Source organism: Alosa pseudoharengus, unplaced genomic scaffold (assembly GCF_046254945.1).
Source record: "Alosa pseudoharengus isolate Yale_2024_CS ecotype anadromous, Long Island Sound unplaced genomic scaffold, YU_APseudo_1.1 YU_APseudo_1.1_scf_12, whole genome shotgun sequence".
Lineage (NCBI taxonomy): Eukaryota > Metazoa > Chordata > Actinopteri > Clupeiformes > Clupeidae > Alosa > Alosa pseudoharengus.
In genome coordinates, this window is record NW_027468587.1 from 31779123 (window position 1) to 31796878 (window position 17756).

Consider the following 17756-nt stretch of genomic DNA (forward strand, 5'->3'; position numbering starts at 1 on the left):
TAAAAAAACATGTTTTTTGAGGAACATTGAGTATTAAGCGTGAGCAACCTTTCATGATAATGGAAGAAAACAACCACATCGGGTCATTTTTGACCCCCACTTATGCATCTACACTGAAAAAAAAACTTTCAGATTTACATGACATCGGTTGCACATAATAAAATCATGTTCTCTTAACCAGATTTAGTCATGTTAAATATACCAATTTTTTTTATGTTATATAAACATGATTTTATGTTAAAAAAAAACTTGATTTATTCATGTTAAATTAACATGCTTTATTTATATTAATAGAAAGATTGTTTTATTCATTATATCATGTTAAAATAACATGTTATGTTCATTTTTAAGTTCATAACCCCCCCCCCCCCCCCTGCAGTGCATCATATGTCCTTAAATCTAGTCCATCTTAATATCTTATTTAGGATTCATCACAAGAATTTCAGAGGAAATAATGCATAAGGAGCCTTTATTTTTACATTCTACATACTTACATACATACAGTCTTTTTCAAAACACTTGACAGCAGATCCACTTTTTTCAGGTATTTCATTACATTACATTTGGCTGACGCATTTTTAACCAAAGCGACTAACAACATGGTAAACAGTTGAAGTTTTAAAGCAATTTTCTCAACAATTTTAGGACAATTCAAAAACGGTAGAGTACAGTAAGAATAAGTGCATCAGTGAGTGCTGTTTTTAAACAGTTGAGTGTCAGGTCAAGACGGGTGGTAAGTGCTAGGATCAGCAAGACTTGTTGTAAGTGGTGCTATGAGAGGAAATGTTCTCTAAAGAGCTGGGTCTTCAGAAGTTTTTTGAAAATGGAGAGGGAAGTCCCTGCCCTTGTATGAACTGGCAGTGTGTTCCACCAACGAGGATCAACAATCCTTCATTTCAACAGTCAAACTCCTGGATAAACAATAGTCCAGGGCACCACTAACTGGCAAAGTCTGTTTTTCAGGATCTGGGGTTTCTTGGACAGTGAACTACCCTCTAGCTCCATCACAACTTTCTGGAGCACTTCAAAAAAGTACTTCAGTTCTTTTGGGTAGTCAAGGTTTAAATAATACACTAAGCCAAATAACATGGCAGAAGCTAATGCTACGTTGTCCAGGTCCTGCTATACCTGCTGACCTTCTAGGACAATCCCCATGTCCTCTGGTTTGCTGGTGGCATCATGCCTCACAACATAGATCCCCATCGTGGTTTCCTCGGTGGCTCCTTGATGGCATGAATTCGTCTTCTTCCTGCAGAGTGCACAATAATAAGGAACCAAGTGTGAGAACTTTGTTTTTATATTGATATCCGACCCACTGGCTGGTTATTCTGTTTTTCTACAGTCATGGACTAAAATATTGTCACCCCTTTGGCAATGTTAGTTTCCAAGCAAAACTCGCACACTTTTTGATAAAATAACCAATCATTGATCATTTCAATAGCTCAACACAACTAAAACCCCAAATTCAACACAAAATACTACCAAAATGCTGTGGGAAATGAATACTGCACGGTCCAAAGTATTAGCACCCCTTCACAACAAGTGTCTTTTGTACTAATAAAAGCATCTCATTGTTCATCAAAAGCATCAAAAACCTCTAAGTGTGAATTTTGCTTAAAAACTTTCGCCCATGACTGTATACTGGCATACTGTATTTCAGTGCTCAGCATGAAAAATTAAATAATTCTTACTCACCACAAACTCTCACACAAGATTTGCTGGGTCATCGCTGAGGTAAACACAAAGCCCCTTAAGAATGCATTCCCAGCCTGCATTGACAAGTAGGATAAGAAAATGAAAACATGGATTTTTCTAAAACATATAGTACAACACTAAAATTGCCTTCCCATAAATGTTTTTCTTACTTGACTCATTTGTGACGAAATGCTCCGTAGATTCTTGCCTATCTGCCCTCCTCTCTTTTCGAACAGTTTCAGAAGTTTGTCAGCAAATCTAGCTGTGAAGGAAACCTAGACTGCAGGGGCAGGGTTGTGATCCGCTTAAATTCTGCGTTGATCTGAAAACAAGAATAAGCACAGACAGAGAAATCACTTAGTTTTCACAGTGATTACTACAGACAACCTGAAAACACCATCTCTAAAGACTTCCACACAGGAGATTTTGGAAAGACTTGAGAAAAACTACCAGCTCACATCTTTAGACTACTTTGGGAGTTGCTGGTCTCATCCAAGTCAAAGACAAGTCTCAAGACTATGATTTCATATTAATCGTATAGCCTACCTCATATACTTCAAAGAGCGCAGGCCATCTTGTCTTGACGTCGTTGATCATGGGTGTCTCACATACCACTTATTTTCTCTTGTATGCAAACGTCTTTCCTTCCACCTCCCTGTTGTTCCTGTTCTCAACATCAGAAAGACGTTCCACTCGCACACTCTCGACAACTTTGAACACAGAATCCACACAGAACAAGCCAAAGCCCTTAGAGTTAATTGACTGTTAAATGCATGTTTCTTATGTAAGCTATACTGCATTTTGACTGTAACAAAAAAAAAACAGATCAGTATTACTAGAACCAAAAAATTAATACAAGGTCCACAACATGCAAGTATGAAAAAGAAGATGCAGGGGAAGAGAGAGAAACCAACAGCACGCAAAAGGGCTAGAGATACATAGTTTGCTGCCTTAAGATAATGACTATGTTTAGAGCGTTTTTTAAAGCCTTTTTTAAGCCTTGCAATGATAACGAGACTGATACCAACAACTGCAGCATCTCGTGTAGATTATTTTCAGACCAAGATATTTGTCTTAGCTTGGAAATTAAGCATTCAACAGCCTCTGAAATAGCGGGTGTCCGCGTGTAGTTCTAACGTGCACTTTTTCATAGCTATCAGGTGGAGCAGCTTATTGGCGCCTTGCTAGAAATAGTGCTACATTTCCCCATAGTAGAAGCTAAGCTACTACCCCATTCAACTAAATTAAAAAGTTAGCTTCAAAGTTTTAAGTGTAGAGCAACAACAACAAGATTTGAACTACACACATGTTCATACTATACAAACACATACTGTAAGCAAGCACATTTCCAGAAACATTAGCCCTAATACTATGATGCATTTTGCACTAACCTAGCTAATGTAATGTTTATGTTAGCTAACTGAGCACTAACCTGCAGCACACTAGCTTACTCATGTTACTCGACGTTACTAGCAAATAAAACCATTGACTTTGTGAGAAAAAATGTGTTTTAAGTACTTGGCAAACATTTTGTAAGATTTAATTACTTTTACCTTATACACAGCTCTCCAAATGAATGATCTTGAAATGAACCAACGGACAGCGCTTCCAGCTTCTTGCCGAGGAAAAATGGCGGACACAAAATACTTGTTCTGGCCGTTTTGGCATGCTGCTGAAAGCCAGTGGGCGGAGTCATTAGACAAAACATAATTTTCCTTTCGCCTAACATAACTTAAATTCGTACATTTGACATTTCTCAAGATTAAAATAGCTCTACACGATTAATACATGTTTGGAGAGGGAACTTAAAATAATCATGTTAAATATAATAAATGCATTTTTGTAAATTCAACAACCCCCATTTCCCCTTTTTTTCAGTGATGGGTTAATGTGGTAAAGTCTTGTAGCTTTGTAACTAGCACCATTGGATTCCCTGACCCTAAAAATGCGGGTTTACAAGTTAAAATCAACATTTTAGCTTATTCAGAAGCCGAGATATTACAAATTAAAGTTTTATGGCAGCCATTTTTTAAAAATTCAATATGGCAGCCACACAAACATCTGGGCAAATGCAAACATTGATTTTCTGACTCCTTATACAACAACCTTTCCAAAAATGTATAGTTTACATCAGCGGTTCCCAAACTTTTTTCCCCGCGGACCACCTTCTAGCCTACATCCTGACTCGGCTCGCGTAGCCCCACCATCCAACACATAAAAAAGTAATTCATTCTATTGACGCATTCCAGGCATCGTTGTTTAATTAGCCGCCCTACATGATAACATAATCAAAATGTGCAACTGGTCTATGAGCTCTCACGTTAAAAAAAAACAGTGCGGAGAACCACATTAGAATGGTTAGGTAGCATCTCACTGCAGACCACGCACTGTGGCTTTGGGCAGTCTGTCTCCCAATCCACGTGAAGCCATAGGGCTATGCCTCATCATACTTTCGTTTTCTTCGCGCAGTCTTTTCTGTCTTGTTCTTTCTTTTATCCCCCTGCGCTCCATCTCCACCTTCATTAGTCTGCCCCCCATCCCATTCCATCGTTACCTGTGTCCTGCTCTGTTTCTCTCGCTTCTCCTCTTCGATCGCTTTAATTAGGCCTTTTGGACAGTGTCCCTGTTTTTAGCCAGTTTTCCATGTTTACGCAGCCTTCTACCTAGCCTATACTTCAACGAAACTAACGCGCCAGATATTCTGGCTGCCTGCAGGAAATCACGTGTTGCCTATTATGTGTAGCTTATTTTTTAATGAAAACATACCATATTATAGAGTCCATATCATTATAAACTGATTCGAAATTATGTATTATTTATGAATTAATTAGAGTAATAATTAATTAATAATTTTTAACTCCTTTCCGCCATTGCCCTTTTCATCTCGCGTACCCCCTAGTGGCAGCTCGCGTACCACCGGGGGTACGCGTACCACAGTTTGGGAATCCCTGGTTTACATAATCCCCAAAAACTTCCCACAAAAACACATAGTGCACCTGACTATAAATTACAGATATCTCTATCTGACGTTTCGACTAGTCACAATTACGTTACAGATATCTTGAATGACAATTCCAACTATCCAAAATGTAATTGCGACTAGTCAGAAAGACGTTGTTGATATCTACAATGTTAATTCCAGATAGTCAAACTTAGCGGGTAAATGATAAAATCGCTTGCCATAGTGCGTGTGGCCACTGAGTGAAATGACGCGTAATGTAGCCTACTGTAAACAGAGAACGACGTGTGGAGTTGGGTTAAACAACTAGGCTACAGTAGCCTATGTCGTCGGGTTATGACGATTTAGAAAAGGTTTGCCTACTCTGTTTTATGAACTAGGTCTACTAACCACCGAGGTGAAGTTAGTTTGATATTTGATATTCGGATATTCGACAGATATTCAAAAAAAAAAATATGCGGCCGGTTTCACCCCGTGTTTGCAGACAATGTACAAACAGATGACCTGTCTACTTGCTCCCAGCCGACCTTAGGGGCCGTCTAAAAAGTACCTTCTGAATTACCTTCATAGTCTTTTTTGTCAATAGCTTTGACATCATGTGACCTAGTGACTCCAAACCAATTCAAAATAGTTATCCTATATGGGACTCATCAGACACACCTCTTTTTATAGAAACTATATGCACACAGTATTTTATATGAATATTTTAAAGAAAATACCTTATTTCCCATAAGGAATGGTCTCCTTTTTTTCAATACCTCCCAAGCCATGTGACCTAGTGACTCCAAACCAATGCAGAATAGTTATCCTATATGGGACTCATCGGGCACACCTCTTTTTATGGTCACGGTGTGCACACTGTATTTTATATGAATATTTTGTAAAAAAAAAAACATTATTTCCTATATGAATGGTCCTCTTTTTTCAATACCTCCCAGGTCATGTGACCTAGTGACTCCAAACCAATGCAGAATAGTTATCCTATATGGGACTCATCGGGCACACCTCTTTTTATAGTCACTGTATGCACACTGTATTTTATATGAATATTTTAAAGAAAATACATTATTTACCATAAGAAACGGTCTCCTTTTTTTCAATACCTCCCAAGCCATGTGACCTAGTGACTCCAAACCAATGCAGAATAGTTATCCTATATGGGACTCATCGGGCACACCTCTTTTTATAGTCACTGTATGCACACTGTATTTTATATGAATTTTTTAAAGAAAATACATTATTTCATATAAGAAACAGACTCCTTTTTTTCAATACCTCCCAAGCCATGCGACCTAGTGACTCCAAAGCAATGCAGAATAGTTATCCTTTATGGGACTCATCGGGCACACCTCTTTTTATGGTCACTGTATGCACACTGTATTTTACATTAATATTTTAAAGAAAATACATTATTTCATATAAGAAACGGCCCCTTTTTTTTCAATACCTCCCAAGCCATGTGACCTAGTGACTCCAAACCAATGCAGAATAGTTATCCTATATGGGACTCATCGGGCACACCTCTTTTTATGGTCACTGTATGCACACTGTATTTTACATTAATATTTTAAAGAAAATACATTATTTCATATCAGAAACAGTCTCCTTTTTTTCAATACCTCCCAGGTCATGTGACCTAGTGACTCCAAACCAATGCAGAATTGTTATCCTATATGGGACTCATTGGGCACACCTATTTTTATGGTCACTGTATGCACACTGTATTTTATATGAATATTTTGTAAAAAAAATACATTATTTCCTATATGAATGGTCCTCTTTTTTCAATACCTCCCAAGTCATGTGACCTAGTGACTCCAAACCAATGCAGAATAGTTATCCTATATGGGACTCATCGGGCACACCTCTTTTTATAGTCACTGTATGCACGCTGTATTTTATATGAATATTTTAAAGAAAATACATTATTTACCATAAGAAACGGTCTCCTTTTTTTCAATACCTCCCAAGCCATGCGACCTAGAGACTCCAAACCAATGCAGAATTGTTATCCTATATGGGACTCATCGGGCACACCTCTTTTTATGGTCACTGTATGCACACTGTATTTTACATTAATATTTTAAAGAAAATACATTATTTCATATCAGAAACAGTCTCCTTTTTTTCAATACCTCCCAGGTCATGTGACCTAGTGACTCCAAACCAATGCAGAATTGTTATCCTATATGGGACTCATTGGGCACACCTATTTTTATGGTCACTGTATGCACACTGTATTTTATATGAATATTTTGTAAAAAAAATACATTATTTCCTATATGAATGGTCCTCTTTTTTCAATACCTCCCAAGTCATGTGACCTAGTGACTCCAAACCAATGCAGAATAGTTATCCTATATGGGACTCATCGGGCACACCTCTTTTTATAGTCACTGTATGCACGCTGTATTTTATATGAATATTTTAAAGAAAATACATTATTTACCATAAGAAACGGTCTCCTTTTTTTCAATACCTCCCAAGCCATGCGACCTAGAGACTCCAAACCAATGCAGAATTGTTATCCTATATGGGACTCATCGGGCACACCTCTTTCTATAACCATTGAATGCACAATCTATTTTATTTTAATATTTTAAAGAAAATACATTATTTCATATAAGAAACGGCCCCTTTTTTCAATACCTCCCAAACCATGTGACCTTGTGACTCCAAACCAATGCAGAATAGTTATCCTATATGGGACTCATCGGGCACACCTATTTTTATGATCACTGTATGCACACTGTATTTTACATTAATATTTTAAAGAAAATACATTATTTCATATAAGAAACAGTCTCCTTTTTTCAATACCTCCCAGGTCATGTGACCTTGTGACTCCAAACCAATGTAGAATTGTTATCCTATATGGGACTCATCAGACACACCTCTTTTTATGATCACTATATGCACACTGTATTTTACATTAATATTTTAAAGAAAATACATTATTTCATATAAGAAACAGTCTCCTTTTTTCAATACCTCCCAGGTCATGTGACCTTGTGACTCCAAACCAATGTAGAATTGTTATCCTATATGGGACTCATCAGACACACCTCTTTTTATGATCACTATATGCACACTGTATTTTATATTAATATTTTAAAGAAAATACATTATTTCATATAAGAAACAGTCTCCTTTTTTTCAATACCTCCCAGGTCATGTAACCTAGTGACTCCAAACCAATGCAGAATTGTTATCCTATATGTGACTCATCGGGCACACCTCTTTCTATAACCATTGAATGCACAATCTATTTTATTTTAATATTTTAAAGAAAATACATTGTTTCCTATAAGGAATGGTCTCCTTTTTCAACCCCCCCCCCCCCCCCCCCCCCCAAGGTGTCTGAAGTGACGTAGGGACACCAAACCAATGCAGAATATCCTTTATGGGACTAATCAGACACACCTCAAATTAATATAATTTTTGCACATACTATTTTATAGTACCCATTTGTTTCCTATGGAAACTTTCTATAAATAATCTGTTTTTTTTCTCAATACCTTCCATATAATAGTAGATGGCAAATAATTTTTCATATTGAATCTCTGATCTCTGTCTGATAAGTACCCCATAGCAGAACAGTTCTGTATTGATCTGTGTTGTCTAGGACCCCTCATATGGCAGCTATTGAGCAAAAAGCTGTTTTCCATAGGAAATAAATGTGATTCTTTAAAAAAGTGTAAATATAATAGTTCATGCAAAATATTATTTCACATTGACGTGTGTCTGATTAGTATCACATAGCAGAACAGTTCTATGTTGATCTGTGATGTCTAGGACCCAGTATATTGAAGGTATTGAGCACAAAGCAGCTTCCAAAGCAGCTACAAATTGGTTTTCTTTAAGAAATTAATATAAAATAGTATGTGCAAAAATCATATTAATTTGAGGTGTGTCTGATTAGTCCCATATAGGATAACTATTCTGCATTGGTTTGGAATAATAGGATAATTATTCTATATTGGTTTGGAAAAAGGAGACCATTCATGATGGCAAATAATGTATTTTCTTTAAAATATTCATATAAAATACAGTGTGCATAGATTGACTATAAAAAGAGGTGTGTCTTATTAGTCCCACATAGGATAACTATTTTGCATTGGTTTGGAGTCACTAGGTCGCATGGCTTGGGAGGTATTGAAAAAAAGGAGACAGTTTCTTATGGTAAATAATGTATTTTCTTTAAAATATTCATATAAAATACAGTGTGCATACAGTGACTATAAAAAGAGGTGTGCCCGATGAGTCCCATATAGGATAACTATTCTGCATTGGTTTGGAGTCACTAAGTCACATGACTTGGGAGGTATTGAAAAAAGAGGACCATTCATATAGGAAATAATGTATTTTTTTTACAAAATGTTCATATAAAATACAGTGTGCATACAGTGATAATAAAAAGAGGTGTGCCCGATGAGTCCCATATAGGATAACAATTCTGCATTGGTTTGGAGTCACTAGGTCACATGACCTGGGAGGTATTGAAAAAAGGAGACAGTTTCTTATGGTAAATAATGTATTTTCTTTAAAATATTCATATAAAATACAGTGTGCATACAGTGACTATAAAAAGAGGTGTGCCCGATGAGTCCCATATAGGATAACTATTCTGCATTGGTTTGGAGTCACTAAGTCACATGACTTGGGAGGTATTGAAAAAAGAGGACCATTCATATAGGAAATAATGTTTTTTTTTTTACAAAATGTTCATATAAAATACAGTGTGCATACAGTGATAATAAAAAGAGGTGTGCCCGATGAGTCCCATATAGGATAACAATTCTGCATTGGTTTGGAGTCACTAGGTCACATGACCTGGGAGGTATTGAAAAAAAGGAGACTGTTTCTTATATGAAATAATGTATTTTCTTTAAAATATTAATGTAAAATACAGTGTGCATACAGTGACCATAAAAAGAGGTGTGCCCGATGAGTCCCATATAGGATAACTATTCTGCATTGGTTTGGAGTCACTAGGTCACATGGCTTGGGAGGTATTGAAAAAAAGGAGACTGTTTCTTATGGTAAATAATGTATTTTCTTTAAAATATTCATATAAAATACAGCGTGCATACAGTGACCATAAAAAGAGGTGTGCCCGATGAGTCCCATATAGGATAACTATTTTTAATTGGTTTGGAGTCACTAGGTCACATGATGTCAAAGGTATTGACAAAAAAGACTATGAAGGTAATTCAGAAGGTACTTTTTAGACGGTCCCTAAGGTCGCCTGGGAGCAAGTAGACAGGTCATCTGTTTGTACATTGTCTGCAAACACGGGGTGAAACCGGCCGCATAATTTCTTTTTTGAATATCTGTCGAATATCCGAATATCAAATATCAAACTAACTTCACCTCGGTCTACTAACCTAAGCTACTATAACATAGTAACCTAAACAGAATATGTTATGAACGTTCAGCCTTAGATTTTTGAAGCTGCCAGGTTATTGAAATGGATGGACCATGACATGGTTAAAACGGGTTTGATAGCCTACTTCATTAAACATGAAACAACTTGAAACATTTTATTCTTTATCTCTAATCTGAATACTATTGCATGTTCAGATAGGCTAACTGCCAAGTGACCTTACCGTGCTCCCAAACGTCTCCTGCAGCACTGTGCCTGCGTGCACCTTCTGAGAGTTCACTGAATGTATGATGTCACGAATTGGTGGCCGCAAGGCATTTCAATTAACACAGAAAATTGTTATTTTTTTTGTTATTGTAAATTTCTAATTTCACAAACTATTAATGAGACATTTTAGCGAATATTCACGTTGGAACTAGCGGAAGTATTACAAATTAAAAGTAAAAAACGGGTCTTGTCAAAAGGGCACTTGGACATCAAAGGGGCAAAAGGGCAGGTGCTAGAGCCCCTGTAGCCCCTCTTCTCTGCACGTGCCTGCTTTCGTACGTTTGTGTGTGTGCGTGTGTGTGTATGTGTTTAGGTGCATTTGCATGTGTTCATGAGTGCATGTGTGTGTGCATGTGTAGTGTGCAGTCACTAAATTAATTTATTGTATGGTCCCCCATGAACGGAATTCCACGAAACTTGGCATGCATTCAGAGGGTATCATGATGATTCTACACTTGCAATTCTGTGCAATTTTGAACCTGTCAGCCAAAGATACAATTACAATGCCTCGTTTTTTAACTCGGTGGCGCAAAACATCAAATGAGCGGCCCTACGGTTCTCGAGATATTTACAGAAAACTGTGTCTGGCCATCTACAGGCCAGTTGGTATACAGTCACAAAATGTACACATAAATTCATATATTGTATGGCCCCCCCATGAACAGAATTCCACAAAACTTGGCTCGCATTCAGAGGGTGTCATAACCCAGATAGCAAACATACACTGGGACGGAACTGGGCCACACCTACCACAACGTCCGGCACGGATCTGCATAATGGACCTGATCCGGCGTCCAAACGCACATCGGTCCAAAATTGGTCTGGATCCGTTTGACGGATCTGGTACCAATAAGGGCTAAGACTGGCCCAGCTCCGTATGGTAGTCTGTTACTGACGTGTTCCAGATCTGCTTATCATATGCAATACGGGTCCGCTTATTGTGTGTGGTACGGACCCGTTTATCAGACATCAGCCGGCTTTATTTGACATGTGAAATGTGATTGGTAATTAGGCCTAATTATCCTGAAAAATCTGTTTGCTACACATTTGCTAACAGGTTCGTTATAGGTTCACCCAGGCTAAAGTTCGTAACGTTTTCCCAACAGCTCAACTGATAAACATAAGCTAGGCTACAAAAAAAAATTTACACATAAGTGTCTAATTATTTTTTTTATTCAACAACCTGGTGGTAGAAGTGCAATCCCAGACAAAGTTTAAGTCGTGTTAATTCCACTGTTCCCATCGATATTCAGGCTGTCTTCCTCACTCATCTCCATGGTCAATCTGAAACAACACAAAATAAACATTAGCCATTTATTCCTTTTTGAAAATAGGTAGTCACAATTAGCCTACACTCGTTTTTTATCATCAGTGATCCTGTTAGCGTTATCAATGTTTTTTCCAAAATAGTTATTGTGATGGCTGTTTTGCTTAAGCTAAGGTAGTAGGCTAGCCCATATTGCTGGAAAATAATAGTATAACCTTAAAGTTATCAATCGCTCGGTTGCTTGTTGTTGTCTCTGAATAAAACAGAGATAAAAAGCAGATAACATACCCTACCTTGAAAAGTTGGGCTGTCCTAGTCCAACCCCAGGCTGGCAAATCATGTCAAAAGATAGTGAGCAAACCAAAGATCCTTGATTAACGTTACTGCTTGGACTTATGCATGCATGGAAAGAATATGGGGTTGTCTCATAGCACTGTTAGATCTGACACAAACAACAATTGACTACTTTTACCACTGCTAGGTAATAATAACAATAATGAAACGAACATATGATCAATATTGAGCTAACTATATCTTCTTTTCCAGCCTTACTGTAGAAATGAAGTGGCCATGGGCACATATATGCACCCATGGTTCCTAAATTTGTGCCATTCCAAAATACCTTTTTTTTTCTTTAGCAGCCAGTTGACAATGAAGTAGGGAAAGGACAAGGTATGGAGTGGGATAGCTGTCAAAATATTCGTGTCCATAGATTTGATACACGTGCGTATTTGTCTGTAGTTGTGCATAAAATAATTATTTGTGAATTCTCGAATGAGTCCAGTCGTGCATAAAATATATTGTGTGTATTTTATCCATCAGAATACGGATGGGAAAAAAATATGAATTCAAAATTACAAGTACGAAATCAAACTTTACAGTTAGGCTTTCTTTAGTACGAGTACGACCAAAGATTGTTAAGGCGGAGCAAGATACTTCATCAGGAGCCACTTCCGGGAACCCGGATCGCACGAGGGGGGGTCAAAAATCCCCCTTTATGCAGAGCAGAGGCAGCGACTGCTCCATTGAAGTCTATGGGCATAGCTCAGAATTTTACCACATATGCTAAGGTCTTAGTTCTATAGAGTTAGGAATGTGAATTTCGGGCACGTTTTCATGATCCTCAAACCCTTGTGAACATTTCAGGTACATTTTTAGCATTTTTGAGCATTCCAGTCTGGAGAAAATCGACTTTATATCAGGTGTGCGCCGGTTATTTATGCCGCTGCTGTTGGCGGGTTGCAACGTACGCTCATCAATACGTCATCAACACGCCTCTTTATGCAGACAGGATTCGATCCCCATTTCGCGCCCATAGACATGAACTACGACGAAGTATCTTGCTCCGCCTTAACAATCTTTGGTACGACTTCGCACAAGTGACTCAACTGTCAAAATACGTCATCGCCGCATTCACAGGCATTACTTGTTGAGAAAAGAAACATAGATCGAGATCAAGACTGCGCATGCGCTGAGACGAATCCGGCGGGGGCAGTGCCATTACTGCGGGTTAGGCACGTCGGCGCTAACGTTTGTGATAGCTGATAGCTACCTGTGGAGTTGAACAAATCGTCTTTTCCCCCCTTTGTTTATTGTCTTACGATGTCGGGAAGAACCTGTTGTGTGTTCGGCTGTTACAACAGCAGTGGGAAAATACAGATATGGAACAAAAATATATAAGTTCCCCCGCCGTTATTACACAGCCTGCCCCTGTGTAACACCATACATAAGCACTACACAGATTCCCAGGGCGAGCCGAAGACCAAGCTGTTTGTCAGAAGTGGATTGTGAACATCAACCGAAAGGATTTTGTTCCGAACAAACATATCGCGGTAAGTTTTGTTTAACAGTATTAATCTTAAATCTTGCCAGTTGCCACAATGACTAGCATGCTGTTGTCTAGTCTTGCATGGCGATACTTTAACGCTATCTATTGGTGTGTTAAGACATGGCACCAAATATTTGACGTAGAAGCAAAACTGTAAAGTAAGTGTATGCTAGGAACTTCGGTAGTCGCCAGAATAATTATCTCCATCAACTAAATGGCACTATTGAAAAATTATTCGCTTTAACTACTAATGTTAGGGCAGCCATGGTGGCCATCAAATCAACATGATTTGGCATTACAAACAGAAAACGTATGGAGTTCGGGGGCAGGCGACACTATGCTAGTTGCAAGATTGCTTTCCTTCTTTGGTAACGTTAGGCTAACCATGAAAACATCAGTCATTTGGAAAGATCTTTGTGCGTTTTCCTCCGATTCAGTATTGTACTAAACCGTTTTTGGGTAGCACTCACATTTAAAACTCACTTGGATATTTAATGTAGATGTTTGTTTTTGGGTTAAATTTGTTGTTGTGCTTAGTTATAGTCTACATGTAAGTCAATGTCCTTTTCTCTATATTTGTATTTTATCAGGGGTCAATGTCAATGTCAAGAGCACCTCCCAAAAGATGTCTTCAGCCCTCACAAGAGGACACATGTGCTTGGAACTTGTGCACAATGGAATAAAGAACAGTTGTTGATGTATTAATTACAGTTTATTTGAACTTGACACTTCATTTAATTTATACAATACATGTATCACACATACCAATTGTTGTTATATTATTATTACTACAATTACATTACATTACATTTGGCTGACGCTTTTTAGCCAAAGCGACTTGCAACATTTAAAGCTTTTAAGAGCAATTCTAACAATAAAAAAAACCCACAATAAGTGCATTAATGAGTGCAATTGTCTGTAGTAGTGCTATGAGAGGAGATGATCTCTGAAGACCTGGGTTTTCAGACATTTTTGAAGATGTCGAGGGATGTCCCTGCTCTAGTAGGAACAGGTAGTGCGTTCCACCAACGAGGGACGACAGATAAGAAAAGTTTGTATCGGCCATATGTACAAAAAGGTTCAAATATGCTACTAGGCCGAGGTCAAATAGACTGGACCAGGTCAGTCTCTGTGGAAAATATTTAGACAGGATATCAACAGTAATGGCTCAAATTTAAACTAATGATTCAAATATAAATATAATTCTCTGTGTGGATATAAGGGCCAAAAAGGTACACTAAAAAGTAGTGGTTCAAAAGGTAGGCATAGATTAATCAATAAATCCCTGTGTGGAAGTATGTGCAAAAAAGACACTAAACAGTAGTTATTCAAAAGGTAAGAATAGATTAATGAATAAATCCCTGTGTGGAAATATGGGTAAAGAGACACACTAAACAGTAGTAATTCAAAAGGTAAGTATAGATTTATCAACAAATCCCTGTGTGGAAGTATGGACGGAGCCTCATTAGAACAAGCAACAGTTGTTCAGGGACAGCTAACTTGATGGTCCTTAGTTGTGAGTGAAAAGCCATAATGGTGTACAAAAATTGCCAAAAACTGTCCATGCCCAAGCCTGTGTAAATTTTGAGTCTTTGTCATCCAAATCATAGGCCTACACTGATCAGTTTGTGTCACAGTCTTTTGTTGACTTAAAACTGTAGTTGTAGTCTGCAATATCTGGACACTGGATGCCATCTTCTTTTGGGAGGTGCCATTGAGGTTTGGGAGATGACATTGACCCCTGATAAAATACAAATAGAAAAGGACATTGACTTACATGTAGACAATAACTCAGCACAGCAACAAATTTAACCCAAAAACAATCATGAACATTTTGCACATCTACATCAAATATCCAAGTGAGTTTTAAATGTGAGTGCTACCCAAAAACTGTTTATTACAATACTGAATCGGAGGAAAACGCAATAAGATCTTTCCAAATGACTGATGTTTTCATGGTTAACGTTACCAAAGAAGGAAAGCAATCTTGCAACTAGCATAATGTCGCCTGCCCCCGAACTCCATCATACGTTTTCTGTTTGTAATGCCAATCATGTTGATTTGATGGCCACCATGGCTGCCCTAACGTTAGTAGTTAAAGCGAATCATTTTTCAATAGTGCCATTTAGTTGATGGAGATAATTATTCTGGCGACTATACCGAAGTTCCTAGCACACACTTACTTTACAGTTTGGCTTCTACGTCAAATATTTGGTGCCATGTCTTAACACACCAATAGATAGCGTTAAAGTATCGCCATGCAAGACTAGACAACAGCATGCTAGTCATGGTGGCAACTGGCAAGATTTAAGATTGATACTGTTAAACAAAACTTATCGCGATATGTTTGTTCGGAACAAAATCCTTTCGGTTGATGTTCACAATCCACTTCTGACAAACAGCTTGGTCTTCGGCTCGCCCTGGGAATCTGTGTAGTGCTTATGTATGGTGTTACACAGGGGCAGGCTGTGTAATAACGGCGGGGGAACTTATATATTTTTGTTCCATATCTGTATTTTCCCACTGCTGTTGTAACAGCCGAACACACAACAGGTTCTTCCCGACATCGTAAGACAATAAACAAAGGGGGGAAAAGACGATTTGTTCAACTCCACAGGTAGCTATCAGCTATCACAAACGTTAGCGCCGACGTGCCTAACCCGCAGTAATGGCACTGCCCCCGCCGGATTCGTCTCAGCGCATGCGCAGTCTTGATCTCGATCTATGTTTCTTTTCTCAACAAGTAATGCCTGTGAATGCGGCGATGACGTATTTTGACAGTTGAGTCACTTGTGCGAAGTCGTACTCGTACCAAAGAAAGCCTAACTGTAAAGTTTGATTTCGTACTTGTAATTTTGAATTCATATTTTTTTCCCATCCGTATTCTGATGGATAAAATACACACAATATATTTTATGCACGACTGGACTCATTCGAGAATTCACAAATAATTATTTTATGCACAACTACAGACAAATACGCACGTGTATCAAATCTATGGACACGAACATTTTGACAGCTATCCCACTCCATAACAGTCAATTTAGCAGAATCAGCACCTTAATTAATATCATTACCACCTGGGTCTGCTGTGAAAAAATGGTCCTTCGGCTCATATCCGTATCACAGGTTTGGGCCAAATCAGTGTTTTGTATTTTAAAAGCATCTCCTGACTTCCAGTTGAGTTGCGGAAATTGGACCTGGGACAAATCTGTAAACCGGTGATAAAACAGCATTGCTAGCAGAGCTGAAACCTGTATCAGGAGCAGACCTGGCCCACAGTCAGATACCGTATGTCCGCTACAGGCGGATCTAAAGGCTTTTATGCGGATCCGGCCCAAAGGAAATTGCTATCTGGGAATGATCCTACACCTCCAATTTCATGCAGTTTTGACCGTGTCAGCCAGAGATACCTACGATTACAAATGTACACAAATTCATTTATTATATGTCCCTGAACGGAATTCCATGAAACCTGGCATGCATTCAGAGGGTGTCATAATGATCCTACACCTCTAATTTTCTGTGACAAAACCTTATGTTTGCTTTTTTTTAACTAGGTGGCGCTATCAAATGAGTGGTTATGGGATGGGTTCACATGGCCCCTTAAGACCAACATACTGAAAAAATGTGGTCTTCCTAGGCCCTACGGTTCGATATTCACAGACAACTGTGTCCACCCTACCCACCTTTCGGGGGTCCAGTCTGGCAGGGGGGAGGGGGTCGACACAAAAAACAATGGTTCCGTGTTATCCTTGTGGGGCTACATGCCCACCGAGTTTCGTGGCCCCTGGTCTTTCAGTGTCCAAGGAATCATTGACACAAAATTGCTGTGCAGCGGTCATAATAATAAATATAACCGCAAGCGGTGATTAACGGGGTCCGAGCAAAATTAACATGAGGTAGCATAGCTTTTTAGTTTACATATGCTTTGATTGTTTGGGCCCAATTGTTCAAAAGAAACATGATCGGGTTTCAGTTATCGGATTTCAGTTACCGGATTTCGGCTATAGACCGGTTTCAGGTCCCTAACAACCGTCGTTAAGGACGAACTCGGAGGACAAGCAAACCCAGAGCCGTATAGCAATACATTGAGAGAAAGACGCAAGGAGCTTGAAAATGGTTAACTTTTGGCAGAGAAAAGCAGACGGAAATTCCCCTGTGTGGTACAGGAGACATTTAATTTTTTGTGATGTGTCCGTTCAAAGCTAAAAATGTTTAAAACGCCAATAAAGTAGGCAGGCCTAGGTGCTAGACATTTGGATACGAAGCATGCATTATGAAGCTACGAAGTTATGCCACAAATGTTATCTTCATGCTCAAGAGGAAAAACTCAAGTCATGTAGGCTAAATA

At 38.5% G+C, this 17756-nt stretch overlaps 1 long non-coding RNA gene across 1 annotated transcript; it reads right to left on the reverse strand.

Annotated features, from left to right (window-relative positions):
- Nucleotides 1-398: 398 nt before the first annotated feature.
- On the reverse strand, nt 399-3328 carry LOC143118469 (uncharacterized). Its single transcript, XR_012986154.1, has 4 exons — nt 2242-3328; nt 1866-2017; nt 1696-1769; nt 399-1249 (listed from the first exon to the last, which is right to left on the reverse strand). It is a non-coding gene; the product is annotated as an uncharacterized LOC143118469 (long non-coding RNA).
- Between the last annotated feature and the right edge of the window lie 14428 nt (nt 3329-17756).